The following is a 14,526-nucleotide window of genomic DNA, read 5'->3' on the forward strand; positions in this document are numbered from 1 at the left end:
GCCATCCTAGTGATTATGAATTAGTATCTCATTGAGGTCTTAATTTTCATTTCCTTGATGACTAATGATGTCCAGCATTTTTTCATATGCTCTCGGCCATTCGTCTACCTTTCTTAGAAAAATATGTATGCACATTCTTTGCCACTTTTAAATTGAGTTATTTGACTGTTTATTATTAGGTTATAACAGATATTTACATATTTTTAATACAAGTATGCAGATGCCACCAGGTATGGATACTAGCTAGGGAATTCTAACCCTCTAAAATGGGATCAATTGCATAAATGCTTAAAAGTCACCAACCCTGTCCAAATGGTCACCAATACCCTGACCTTTAGGCACTGGCCATTACATATACTCGACATCCAGATTTTCGGTGTGAGCAGGGTTGTCAGACTCTGAAATTCCTAGGCGGTAACTAAAAATAGTTGTTTTTCTCTTCAAAACTGACCACATGGTGACTAGGCATTAGTCTTTAGGGAAAATCATGGGCACCATCTAGATGGTGGAGATATTCAAAGCCACCAGCAGAATTTTGATCCATTCAACTACCGAAGGACACTTCTAATTTTTTGGCTATTGTAGATAATGCTAATATGAACACGAGCGGACATCGATGTGTTTGAGTCTCTGCTTTCAAATCTTTTGGCTACTTACCCAGAAATAGAACTGGTTGATCAGATGGTAACTCAATTTGTACTTTTTTGAGGAACTGCCACCTTGTTTTTTAGAAACTGAACATGATTTTATATTTCCAGCAACAGTGCACAAGTGTTCCAAAGGGTGTTTTCACTTACTTTTTTTTGAGGAAGACTCGCTCTGAGCTAACATCTGTTGCCATTCCTCTTTATTTTATTTATTTATTTTTTTGCTTGAGAAAGATTAGCCCTGAGCTACTATCTGTGCCAATCTTCTTCTATTTGTATGTGGGTCACCACCACAATGTGGCTGATGAGAGATGTAGGTCCACACCAGGAATCTGAATCTGTGAACCTGGGCCACAGAAGCAGAATGTGCAGAACCTAACCACTATGCCATGGGGCTGGCCCCTGTTTTCACCTTCTTAATGGTATCATTTGAGGCACAAAAGTGATTAAATTACCTTTTTTCCTCTTAATCTTATCTCTAACAGTTCTTTGCCAAATTCAAGGTCAGGAAGTTTTCCCTATGTTTTATCTAAGAGTGTTATAGTTTTACTCTTACATTAAGGTCTTTTATTCTTCTTGGTAAATGATCATACATGGTATGATATAAGTGTACAAGTACTTTCTTTTCATATGGCTATCCACATGGCCCAGCACCAGTTTATGAAATGAATATTCTGTCCCCATTCTTGGCACTTTTTTACAAAATCAGGTGACCGTAGCTGTGTGGGTTTTTTTTTAATCTCAATTTACGCCACAGATATTTGTGTCTAAACTTGTGTCAATACCACATGATCTTGATGTCTGTTGCTTAGTACAAAGTTTTGAAATCAGGAAATGTTAGTCCAAACAATTTGCTTTTCTTTTAAAAAATGGTTTGGCTATTCAGATTCCCTGCAATATCACATAAAATCAACTTCCCAATTTTGATAAAGAAATCATCTGGGATTATGATAAGTATGGTGTTGACTCTTCAGATTATTTTGGGAAGCTGTGCCATTTCAACAGTAAGTATTCTGACCCATGAAATCAGGATGTTTTCCAATTTATTTATACATTTATTGATTTCTTTTGCTAATGTTTGTAGGTTACATAGTACTCATTTTGTACTTTCTTTGTTAAATTTATTCCTAAGTATCTTATTTTTTGGATGCTACTCCAAATGCATTTATTTTCTTAATTTCATTATCTGATTGTTAATTACAAGTATATAGAAATACAATTCATTTTTGTATTTTGATCTTGTATTCTACAACATTGCAGACTTCAATTATCAGTTCTAATAGCTTTTTGGTGGACTTTTCATAATTTTCTATATGCAAGTCTAGGGGCAGAAAACTTTCCCCTTCTTCCCTTCTAGGTTCTTTGGCTGGTCTAATAAGTGATGTGGGGCAGAGTAACAGAGGGAAAACAAATTTAATCACGTACGTATGGGAGTCACTTAAAAAGATGAGACCTAAAGAAGCAATCAGAGCAGAAAGCTTTTATGCCTTTCAGATAAAGGCACAGTAAATTATGGAAGAACTGACAAGGCTGAGGGGTTTGCGCTAGGGGTAGGAAATGGTGAAGAAAAACCAACGTTTGTTTATACAGCCTTCTCAGCCCTAAATTCCCTGTCTCTGATAAGGTTGCCTTCTGCCCTCGTGGTTCAAGGAGGGTACTGTTCACATGGAAAACTCATCTCCTGCCTTAGGGAGACAAAGAGGACCAGAGTGTCTTTCTTGCAATGGCTGTTTCTCCAGTACCTTTAACTCAAAATAATCAATATGCTAATGTGCCATATTTTGATGTGCCATATTCTAAATCCCTACACAGGATACCTATTTGGACATGGAGTTTTGTATCTTCCCAACCCATCTGCATGCATTTTATTTCCTTTTCTTGCCTTTTCTGGATAAAATCTCTAGTACATTCTAGAATGGAAGTGGCAAGAGCAGACACTTCTCTTTGGTTCCTTGTATTTAGGAGAAAGTTTTCATCTTTCACCATTAAATATAACATTATCTGTGGGTTTTCCACACATGCTCATTATGAAGTAAGAAAATTTCCTTCTGTTCTTCGTATGCTGAGTGTTTTAATCATGAAAGGGTACTGGTTTTGTCAATTATTTTCATTGAGTCTATTGAAATGATCTTGCCATTTTTTATTTCTTTTTTAAAGATTTTATTTTTTTCCTTTTTCTCCCCAAAGCCCCCCAGTACATAGCTGTATATTCTTAGTCGTGGGTCCTTCTAGTTGTGGCATGTGGGACGCCACCTCAGCGTGGCTGGAGGAGTGGTGCCATGTCCGTGCCCAGGACTCAAACTGACGAAACACTGGGCCGCCTGCAGTGGAGCGCACGAACTTAACCACTCGGCCACGGGGCCGGCCCCACCATTTTTTATTTTTACTCTATTAATATCTTTCATTACATTAATGGATTTTGAAATTTTAACCCAATCTTTCATCCTCAGAAGAAACCCACTTGGTCATGGCATATAATTCTTTTTATATGTTGCTGGATTGGGCTTGCTAGTATTTGTGGTGATCTTTTGCATTCATATTCACAAAATAAATAAGGGTCTGGTTTTTTGGCAATACACTTGTTTTGGTATCACAGTAGTACTGGCTTCACAAAATGAGTGTGACGTGTTTTCTCCATTCTATTATTTAGAAGAGCAAGTGAAGAATCTGTAATACACCTTCTTTGAGTATTTTGGAAAATTCCGAGTTGAAGCCAACTGGGCCTAGACTTAGAGCGTTTTTCATTTACTGACTTTACTAGAGCCCTTTATTTCCCTATTAAATTCAGTCAATTTCTAAGTGTTGTATCAATAAGTAAGCAAGCAGATCTGATAAATATGGGATGTTTGTGGTCACTGTGGCTAACAGAATGTGCCCATGACACGGATCTACACTGCTTCTGCCACCCTCTCAGCTTGCAGCACCCCCATGCTGCCTCAGGGAAATTTTCAAGAGTGGGACACGCATAGATTTCTGAACGTTTCCAAGTAAGCAGGAACAGAGTAGTCGCGAGTTGGGCAATGAACAGCTGGAAATGGTCTATGGATGGCAATGAGAAGAACTGATGGGGATGCACATGAATGAGGATGTCCCCAGGCAGATCCCAATGGGGACACACTTTTATGTTTTAGAACCACAGTATTTCCAAAGATCTGTCCATGAACCTGATTTAAAATCAAGGACAGACTCTGGGAGCCCTCTCACTTCACTCCTAGTTATGAGTATGAGCTGAGGGCAGGTGCAACCCTAGGGGTTTTCTCAATTAAGGCAGGGCTGCAACAAAGGCCTGTTGGGGACTGAATCTTCTTGCTCAGTCCTTCATGCTGCCTAAGAAAAACCTCAAAATGGTGGAAAGAAGAGCTGAACACGTAAAAATCAAGGTTCAAGAGAGCTTAACATTTTTCTAGCATATGAGTTATTTTCCTATTAACTGTATATACAACACATATATAAACATATATAAAATATTTTAAGTGCACTCATAAGTTTTCTCAAATGTATAGAAATACTGCCATCAAAAGATGGAAACCATACCATCACTCGAAAAGACCACTCCTGTGGTGCCCGTTTGAACAAAACCCCTCCAATACATAAATTAACACTCAAGAAAAATGGAAAACATTCCATTTCCTTTGCTGTTTTAAACCTTGCAGCTGTTACTGCTGTTTCCCACTTTTCCACAGCATGTGCTGGACACCTGAGCACAGGGAAAGGAAACTTGTGATCAGCTCAGTGGGTTCCAGGGCTTTGTGGATCACTGACACGAGAGACTTCCAGCCACTCCTGATGAAAGATGTGGAAAATTTTCCTTTTCTCCTTTTATACTCAATTAGGATATTACTCAAAATACTATCCCTGCAGCTCACCTCAATTATTCCTGAGAGGATCACCTCTAAACGACGACGACATCCTCACTCTCTCCTGCCCTCATAGATGTGTGCACCTTCAAGGAGGACATTACTAGCTCTCTACTAGCTCAATGCTCTTTTCACTTTCCTTCAAAGCCCTTGTCTCCATCTCATAAACAAAGCTTTACTAGTTGTAATCATCTCTCATTTCCCACAAATACATAAGCACCAGGACTGCAAGAACTTGTTTGTTTCAGGCACTATATCCAAATCCTACCATGCCTTATTTCTGCTACATTGGGTACACTGACTCTCAAGTGCATGGCAGGTGAGGGATGCTGAAACACTAGCATCAAGAGCATAGTGTCTGAGAAAGAAAGGCTTGACTGGCACAGTGGTCCTCTCTCTCCCTTGCTAGGTTTGTGTGGTCTCACAATTTACCTAAACTCAAAGCCCTCCATTGAGTCATAAAGGAGATATTGAAAATATTATGTAGGATGCTAAGAAGTGAATTGATGTATTTCAATGAGGTACTTCATAGTAAACAGTGTCTAATTCACCATAGGAAATACATCAGTGTTTTGACTGTAAGTAGGAAAAGCAAACCTAGCAAAGCTGTTCCAGAGGACCGGGAGCTGGCTGCATCCACTGCAAGGCCAAGTCTTACCCTGCTGAAAAGTGTCCGACAGCTGGTTCATTAAAAGTACAGTTTCCAAAACAAAACAGTATTTTGTCACCATAGAGGTAAAAATGATAAGGGATAAAAGTCAAACTCATAAAAATGATTGTTTTCCTTCTTCTTACTAAAATGACTGGAACTTCTTAAAAATTAACTTCAGCTTCACGACATTGGTTTTGCCTTCTAGAAAACAATGATTATATTTTATCAAGGACAAAATGCTTACAAAGTTAGAATTAAGTTTACCTCCTCACAGCTGTCAGACAGAAAAGGACCTTCCTCCTTGAATAGGAATCAAATCAACAACCACTTGTCGAAACTCTTTTAGAAGTCCTTTTGAGCACCCTGTTACTGTCATACCTCAGTCCTTTATGCTTTGTGATCATTTTTATTAGAATTTGTTACATCCCTCTCTTTGACTACAGGTGCAACCATGCAGGTCACTGGCAAGAGAGCACTGAAAAAACCATGATTTTTAAGTTAGGGGTTCAGAATAAATTACAAATTAGTTTCATGACAAAAATATTAACTATAAAAGACTAAAAATTAAAGTTTGCCTGAGGAAAACATACCTGAATTTGTATGTACATTTGAAAATTACCTCATAATGTATAATGATTAAATGAATAAAATTGCAAAGTATATCTGAAAACCAATAATTAAAATGAATTTTAATATAATCTGAGAAAATAAAACCACAATGTTTATTAGTACAGAATGGTTTAGAAAACAGTTGACAAAATACATCAGTGAAACTACAGAAATGTTCATTTCACACGGAAATGTACATAGTTTTAATGACATACAATCAAACACTATTGAAAACATATTGAGGGAATATGGTCAGCTACAAGTAAAAGGAAACACACACAGTCTTCCTGACGTGAGAAAGGTGACTGTTCTCACATGGAAGAACTGGGTCAAGGCAGCCGCTGCACAAGGCAGCAGAGAAACAAACTCCCAAGTACTTCTTTTGACTGCCCCATTGTAGATGTCATGGTAAATCAGGAAAAAATACTCATTAGCAGTATTAACAGCATAAGGTATTTCGTATACAAATTAGACCTTCTACAGACATCATCTAGAGAAGAGGGGAATCACAGAATACTCAAAATCACAAACTCTCAGTAAGCTTCCTGGTGGGCACAAGAGGCCTTGTAGAAAAAGCCTAACTTTAATTGCATCTTTGATGAGAAATTTGTGAAAACACCAGTGGAAAATACACCCCTAAGAAAATGGAAATCAGTTAGTGGTGGTTTTCAAGATACTCTTCCACAGAAAAGCAAAGAATCCAGAAAATGGGATTGAGGAAGATGTCCTCAAAGCTCCAATGGAACTATCTCTCTCCCTGTGTGGTGGCTCCAGTATCTGATTAAGGCCTTGTTTGCTTCTGCCTTTGAAATCTCACGCAAGTGACACAGTTGGTGAATTCCAACATGAAAGTACAAAGGGCATGGATTCTTAAATATCTAGGTCTTAATATTAACCACTGACATGAGACAATAAAGGGGTGATATGTCCAGCTCTAGAATTTGTTGCCTTATCACAGGCCTCTACTTAATTCAAAGTCTATTCACCAAATACCAGTCACAAGGAAGAGCAAAGGCCCAAATGTGAAAAAAAAAAATTCACAGCAAAGTATACTCTTTGACAAACTTGCCATAAATAAATTCTATTCCAAGTGTTCAATAGTGTGTAAAATAAAAATAGGCTCCTATACCCACCACCACATCAAAGGAGCTTTCTCTAAGAAAGTAGCCAAATGTACAAGGGACTGGGCATATCCAGGAACTGCAATACAAGGCCAGTAAGAAAATCTCAAAAAGTACAAACTGTCATTTTTCAATGGCCACTTCACACAGAACAATTGAGACATTATAAAAAAAATCACAGGGGCCGGCCCAGCGGTGCAGCGGTTAAGGGTGCATGTTCCGCTTCTGGCAGCCCAGGGTTCGCTGGTTCGGATCCCGGGTGCAGACATGGCACTACTTGGCACGTCATGCTGTGGTAGGCATCCCATGTATAAAGTAGAGGAAGATGGGCACGGATGTTAGCTCAGGGCCTCCTCAGCAAAAAGAGGAGGATTGGCAGCAGTTAGCTCAGGGCTAATCTTCCTCAAAAAAAAAAAAAAAAAATTACAGAGAAAATATTATTAACTGACTTTAGGAAAAAGCACTACCTATTAATCTTACGTAGTATTGATGAAGGGTCACTTGCAGAACTCTCACCTCAGTATTCATTTCTGAAAGTAATTAACAAAAACCCACAATCCAATGTTGCACTTTAAGAGGCCTGGTAAACACAACATATTTATAACAACTCTTTCATGTTGAAAGTTTTCTAGAACATTATACACAAAGTAATTTCCGTCAAGCTTTCTCATATGAGTTACATTCATATTTCTTTTTGGTGGGAGTTTCACAGAGAAGAATATGGGCCAACTGAAGTCTTTCCAACCCTGTGTACATTCAAGAGGTTTTTATCACGTGAGTCCTTTCATGCCTTCAGAAAGAACTGGGATGACAAGTCTCTCCTACATTCCTTACATTTACATGCTTTTTCCTCTAGTGTGCATTCGTGCATATCCTCAAAAGTTTGCATGAGAAATAAAGGCTTTCCCACTTTCCTGACATTCATAGGCTTTCTTTCCAGTGTGACTTCTTCCATGTTTTCAAAGAGAACTGGAAGAAGCGAATGCTGTACCAGATTTTTTGAATTCATAAGATTTCTCCCCAGTGTGATTTCTTTCATGTCTTCGAAAAGAAGTGGAAGAAGTGAATGCTTTACTACATTTCTTACATTCATAGGGTTTCTCTCCAGTGTGAATTCTTTCATGTATTTGAAGATAACTGGAAGTAGTGAATGCTTTATTGCATTTTTTACATTTGTAGAGTTTCTCTCCAGTATGAGTTCTTTCATGTTTTTGAAGATAACTGAAACAAGTGAATGCTTTACTGCATTTTTTACACTTACAGAGTTTCTCTCCAGTATGAGTTCTTTCATGTAGCCGAAGAGAAGTGGAATAAGTGAATGCTGCACTGCATTTTTTACATTCATAAGGTTTCTCCCCAGTGTGATGTCTTCATGTCTTTGAAGAGAAGTGGAAGAAGCGAATGCTTCACTACATTTTTTATATTCATAGGGTTTCTGTCCAGTATGAGCTCTTTCATGTACTTGAAGAGACCTAGAAGAAGAGAATGCTTTACTACATTTCTTACACTCATAGGTTTTCTCTCCAGTATGAATTCTTTCATGAATTCGAAGGTAAGCGGAAATACTGAATGCTTTACTGCATTTTTTACATTCATAGGGTTTCTCTCCAGTGTGATGTCTTTCATGTTTTTTGAAGATAACTGGAACAAGCGAATGCTTTACTGCATTTTTTACATTCATAGGATTTCTCTCCAGTATGAGTACTTTCATGATCTTGAAGAGAACTGGAAGAAGCGAATGCTTTACTGCATTTCTTACATTCATAGGGCTTCTCTCCAGTCTGAGCTATTTCATGCCTTCGAAGAGAACTGAGAAATGTGAAGGCTTTACTACATTCCATACATTTACATCGCTTCTCTCCACATTTTTTATAGTCATGTTGTTTGTGTTCAGTGTGACATCTAACGTGCATTTTAAGGGATGAATGATGCATGAAGACTCTTCCACATGCACTGCATTCCCATGGTTTAGCTCCTGCGGTTTTCTTGTTTAGATTGAGATTTGGAATAAAGTTGATGTTTTCTCCACACTGACTACCCTCTTCACTTCCACAGAGTCTCTCTACCATATGATTTCTGTAAGAAATAAGAAGCACATTAATAATTCTTAAATTTAATTCATAACTTAGATTTTACATTTGTTATATTTATTACGATTCATAGGAAAAGTTTAGGTTTTCTGTCTTGTCTCTATTCTCAGAAATTGAATAATGAATGCTCTACAAGAGGCTTTCATATTACCAAAGCAGTGATATGCCTCTATAGAGTTTATTGTTTCCAAGTGAAATATTTTGCAATAACTGATCCTCTACATCACATTTCAGAACACATATTTGATAAAAATTTTCTAAGAATAGCTAAATTTGAAGCAAGGGTTATTTGTCTCCTTTCCATCTTTTTAAAATTTCATAACATACCAGAATTCTCACATTGCACAGTGCTTTCTATTGTGCTTTCCATTGTGTGACTCACCGCTGTTTTCTCTCCTGGTCTTTGTACTGATCTTCAATATCATGATCTTCCCATATTTTTCCTAAAATGAAGACCCAGAAAGATGATTCCAAAGTATTAGAAATTATAGAAGAAATTTTAGACTTAAGTCCACAATGAGCTATGACCACATCTAGTTTATTTACCAATATCCCCCACTTCCACATTCTACATCTTGGACCAGATGGGCCAGAAACACTTGTTCTCTCATTGGTGAAATGCTGGAATGTCCTCATTCTTACCTACTGAGGCCAGGATCCTAAAGGTTTCCCACATCACATCTCTGTAGAGTTTCTTCTGTGAAGGATCCAGTAAAGCCCACTCCTCCAGAATGAAGTCACAGCCACGTCCTCAATGGCCACTGAGTCCTAAAACACCACAAATATGTGTAGGGCAGGATGCATAAGGCTGATAGCACTGGGGATCTATACTCCATAAGCACGAAGGTTGTGTATGATTCTGTCGTCTCCAGACATTTATTCTATGCTGCCATCATCAAAAACTCATTCATTTTCTGTACACATTTCTTCATGAATTTAACAGAATTCCAAACACATGGAAATTATTTACACATTTTTACTGTGATCACATTACATCATATTTCTCTGTAGTGGCAGGATACAGAGGATACAAGGAAAGACAAAAATGAAACAAATATTATAATTTTGAGGCCGATTCCTTGTGAGAAAAACTCTTTCATCTCCTTCCTTATTACCCACCAGTTACAGCACTCCATGAGGTAGAGGGACAAACCTGCATGAGGTTTCAATGGATAAAAACATAGTGAAGAACTGGAAGCTTTTTTATCTACTCTCATCACCAAAAAGAGTGTCCAGGAGGCCTGTAGATATCAAACTTTTAATGAAACCCAGTTGCCCACATTGTCCTAAATTACTCCAGGCCATCATTACAAGTAAGCAGGTGCAGCTGGTTGAATGTAAATATTCTTGTGAGGAAGCATTGCTTTCAACTTGTGTAATATTTCTCATAGACTCACTCAGTTCTTCCTTTCTTTCTCTATATAGTTTGATGGGGCCAGAAAGTTATTTGGAACTTAGAGCTCAGACACAAGGAAGAAGACATGACAAATTATACCATAAAATTCCTATACTCATGTGCCTCAAGGCCACTTCCTGCCAATTTTTAGAACCTACAAAGAGATGAGAATGTGCAGAACAGCTCTTTCTAGAGAAACACTAACAGTGCACCTTGAGCCTTGCTGGCTTGAGGGGCAGGTTAAGAGCTACGGATTGCTTAATGAGTTCACTGAAGTTCACAATGGTTTGATAGTCAATTTGCCAGTGATTATCAAACATGTGAATGATTTCCTACAAAGATCATAAAATCTCCACTCTTCAACTTCATCAGGAAGTGTCTGCCACTCTCGATGAGGCCCTGCCAACTTCTGATCCCACACTTAAGGAGCTTAGAAGCTGTCATTCTTGACCTCACAAGAAAATGAACAAACTTGAACTGAACAACTCTTCTTAGAGCCAGGAGAGCCTTGAGGTCGTAGGGCAAACCAGTGTCCCCCCAAATTAGGAAAAAGATACAACAGATGGCATTTTGAAGTATAACCAGATATTCTGTTCTTAACACAGCCTGTAGTAACAAAAAGTCTACTTCACCAGAGCCCAATGCAAAGCCAAAAAGAACAAAACAGACAAACACAATACCCGTGAAGCCTAGGACAACCCTCTTTCAGAAAAGGTTTACACAATGGGACTACCTGAAAGAAAAGAGAGAAACAGAAGAAACAACGGAAGTAATAATCACCAAAATATCCTAAAATTAATGATAGCAAACAGCACATCCAGAAATCTCAGAGAACACTAACCATGATAAACTGCAATAGTGCACACCCCAGAACATCATATTCAAACTGGAGAAAAATCAGACAGAGAATGTATTGAGAAATGACAGAGAAGAAACACATCTTAGGTATAAAGAAACAAAGATTTGAATTAAACTGGACTTTTCAAAAACCATGCAGGCAGGAAGAGAATAGAGTGAAATATGTAAAATTTTGAAAACAAAAGTCCCCTAGAATTCTCTGTCAAGAAAAATTCTTCAAGAATAAAGGAGAAATAAGGATTTTCTGAGATTTAAATCGAAGAAATTTTTCATGAGTACACCTACTTTGAATGTTTGAAAATTTATCAATAAGAACATAAATGATAAAGGTAGAGGTTTAGAAAAAGAAAAAAATCAAGGTAAAATATCACTTATATTTCTTATAAATAATATAACAAATGTAGGATTCTTGGTTGATGGGTATTTTCTTTGTACACTTTGACTATGTTATCTGTTGCCTTCTGACCTCCCTTTTCTCTGCTGAGACAACATTTGTTCATTTTACTGGGGTTTCCTGTAAGAGTTGGCTAATTTTTCAATTGCTGTTTTTCCCCCAGTGTATAGTTACTACATTCCTGTATCTTTGCATGTCTCATATTTTTGATGCAAACCACTCATTTTAGGTAATATGTTTTAGCAACTCTGGCTTCTGGTCTCCTTCCTACTTGCACTTTTTATTGTTATTAGCTTTGTTCAGTAACTGGGTGGATTATTCTAGTTAAGTCTGTATCCTCCACACAGAGAGAAACCTCTAATGCATCTCCTAGAATCCAGCATGGCTTTTGGGTGCATCTACCATCAGGAGACAGTGGGACTGGTAAGGCTCTCTTCCTCCATCACCGACACAGCCCATGGTTAAACTAGATTAACTGCTGGCTGATTGCTCTACTGTTTTCACCAATGTGAAATTCTGGCTCCTTTGTAGAAATATTTTCTCAGGTCACTGTTTGATATTTGTTCTGACCCTTGGTAGTATCCTCTCAGCACTCGAATTATCTGGTTCTTTCCAGAAACTAGTCAGCCTACACTCTAAGCAGTATCTTCACTACATACACAAATCTACTAATTGCCTTTCACCTCATTCTCCACATTTCTGAGAGTATCATTTGACTTGAATTTTTCATGATCTTTTGCTGGGGTCAAGTTAACTTCTTTGGGAAGGAATTAAGAGCTTTGTGTTTTATGGCCGGCTCCTCTGCAGTGTTCAGGCAAAATCTCTGTTCCAGGACTCTGGAGCTGTGATGGGGACAACAGCAAGACTCACTCTGAATGACAATCCCAATTTAGGGATTGAAACATCAGTGCAGTGGAGAGACAGCAGCTAGAGATTCTCTTGATTGTCCCATGTTACAGCCACCTCATGAGCTGGGCAAGAGTGATCAGCGCCCAGCATTCTCAGCACAGCATGAGCACAGCAGAGCCTCCGCACCATGAGAAGGGGCTGGGTGCAAGAAGAGGGTCCCCAGTTTTCATGCGAACCAATGAGGGGATTAAATTCAACAACAGGCAGCTGAGGGCAGGATGGGTAATGTTGAAGTCCTGCTCATTATGGGAAGAAGCCCTTGTTCTGGAAGCTGAGGGGGAGAGAGTCATGTCTTCTGGTTCTGGGTACAGTACTCTAGAGAGGAGAGCTCACTTCCTGAGCTGAAAGTTGGTAAGGAGTGGACATGGTTCAAATTCTGCACACTCTTTCCTTCTCACAAAAAACTTATTTTCTTGAATAGATGTTCCTCATTTGCCATTTGCCGTTAGGACAATTTCCAGAGGCTTTAAATGATTGTTTTAAAACAATTTTCATCAGTTTCACTGGGGAGCGGGTCAGAGGATCTCCTCATATTAATATATCACACCAGTGCATTTAATACATTGCCCCTTTCAGTAAACTCTCTCCAGCTTGATACACAATGGCACTACAGGCTGTAATATCACTTCTCATTTTGTAGAGACACAGAATTGAGAAAATTAACTTTTTATGGTTTGTTAAAATTTATCGCACACTTAAAAAAATTACTTAGACAACACATAGAGCTCTGGCTTCCTGTTAAAAATATATTAGTCATTTGATTATAAACGATTGTTAAAAAGAAAACCACAAGCCCAAAATGGAGTCACTTTTGTTATTCCCACAACACCAAGCCTGGGGTTAATATCTAACCTAACTGCAGCTTCACTCTTCCCCAAGAACATACATCATTCTGGGATTTGCTGGTCAGGACCAATGAGGTAATGTGCCACATGGGCCTCTCCATCCCCTAAAGGAAGATGAGGTCATCCACCTAATCAGACCTTTTTTCCCACAAAGGGAGATAACCTTCATCTGAACGAATCCTTTTTTTCTCTTCATGACTTCCTTGTCCTGCCTTTAAAACCTTTCCCTTTCTGTACCCTTGGAGCTCCTCTCTACTTACTAGATGGGATGCTGCCTGATTCCTGTATTGCTCAATAAAGCCAAATAGATCTTTAAATTTACTCAGCTGAATTTTTATTTAACAGATTTGATGGCAGGATCAGGATCTGAAGCAAACTTCTGACAGCACTTGGGACAATGATCAACACAGGAGTGGTACCCATAACCCCTTTTTAGTTCTGTCTTTCCTGAGCCTTCCAAGGGCTGTGGATAAGTTCTCTTTCGCTCTGAGCTCCACTGTCTTTGCCTAAAGCTCCCAATCTCATCGCATTTCCAGTCAGTTCCCCATTTTTCTGGAATCACTAGTGCCACACTGGGAACTGCTGGTGGTTAAGACCACAAGGCCCCACTTCACTGGAAGCCCCACACTGGACTCTGTCCCTAGATTCCATGTGGCACCCCGCTGGCAGTTCAGCCTGCAACCCTCATTTGTTTGGAATCCATGTTGGGAACTGCCGGTGGCAGCCCCAGTTTCCATCTGTTTGGCATCAGTCCACAGTCCCTGTGTGTTGAGGTCCATTGGTTCACTCCATCTCCTAGTCCCAGGTTCCATGTTGGAAACTGATGGTGTGCACTGGGCATTTTTCTTGGCCATTCGGCAGTAACATATTTTGTTTACTGCTGGTATGTTCAGGTGCATGAGTTTGTTTTTCTTCTTTTATGTAAATAAACATTATGGCTAAAGAGGATCTCAGGGACAGAAAGGCCACAAATTAGTAGGCATGGGTAGGGCATTTAAGGGCTGTTAGAGTGCTTGCCACCTAAAGCAAAGGCTCCCATGTTAGGGTAAGTTGGTCATGGAATGGGTCAGACTGACACTAGGTCACCCACCAACCTCAAGCAAATTTCCATGCAATGATGTGCACTTTGAAACATCACATATTCTCCA

General features: G+C 38.9%; 1 protein-coding gene and 1 pseudogene across 1 annotated transcript in view; both read right to left on the minus strand.

Annotated features, from left to right (window-relative positions):
• Positions 1-14,526, minus strand: part of LOC106846417 (zinc finger protein 709-like) — a 107,999-nt gene that overhangs the window by 78,768 nt on the left and 14,705 nt on the right. The window lies entirely within an intron of this gene.
• On the minus strand, positions 5,822-9,750 carry LOC106829553 (zinc finger protein 709-like; annotated as a pseudogene).

The sequence above is a fragment of the Equus asinus genome, chromosome 20 (genome assembly GCF_041296235.1).
Source record: "Equus asinus isolate D_3611 breed Donkey chromosome 20, EquAss-T2T_v2, whole genome shotgun sequence".
Classification (NCBI taxonomy): Eukaryota; Metazoa; Chordata; class Mammalia; order Perissodactyla; family Equidae; genus Equus; species Equus asinus.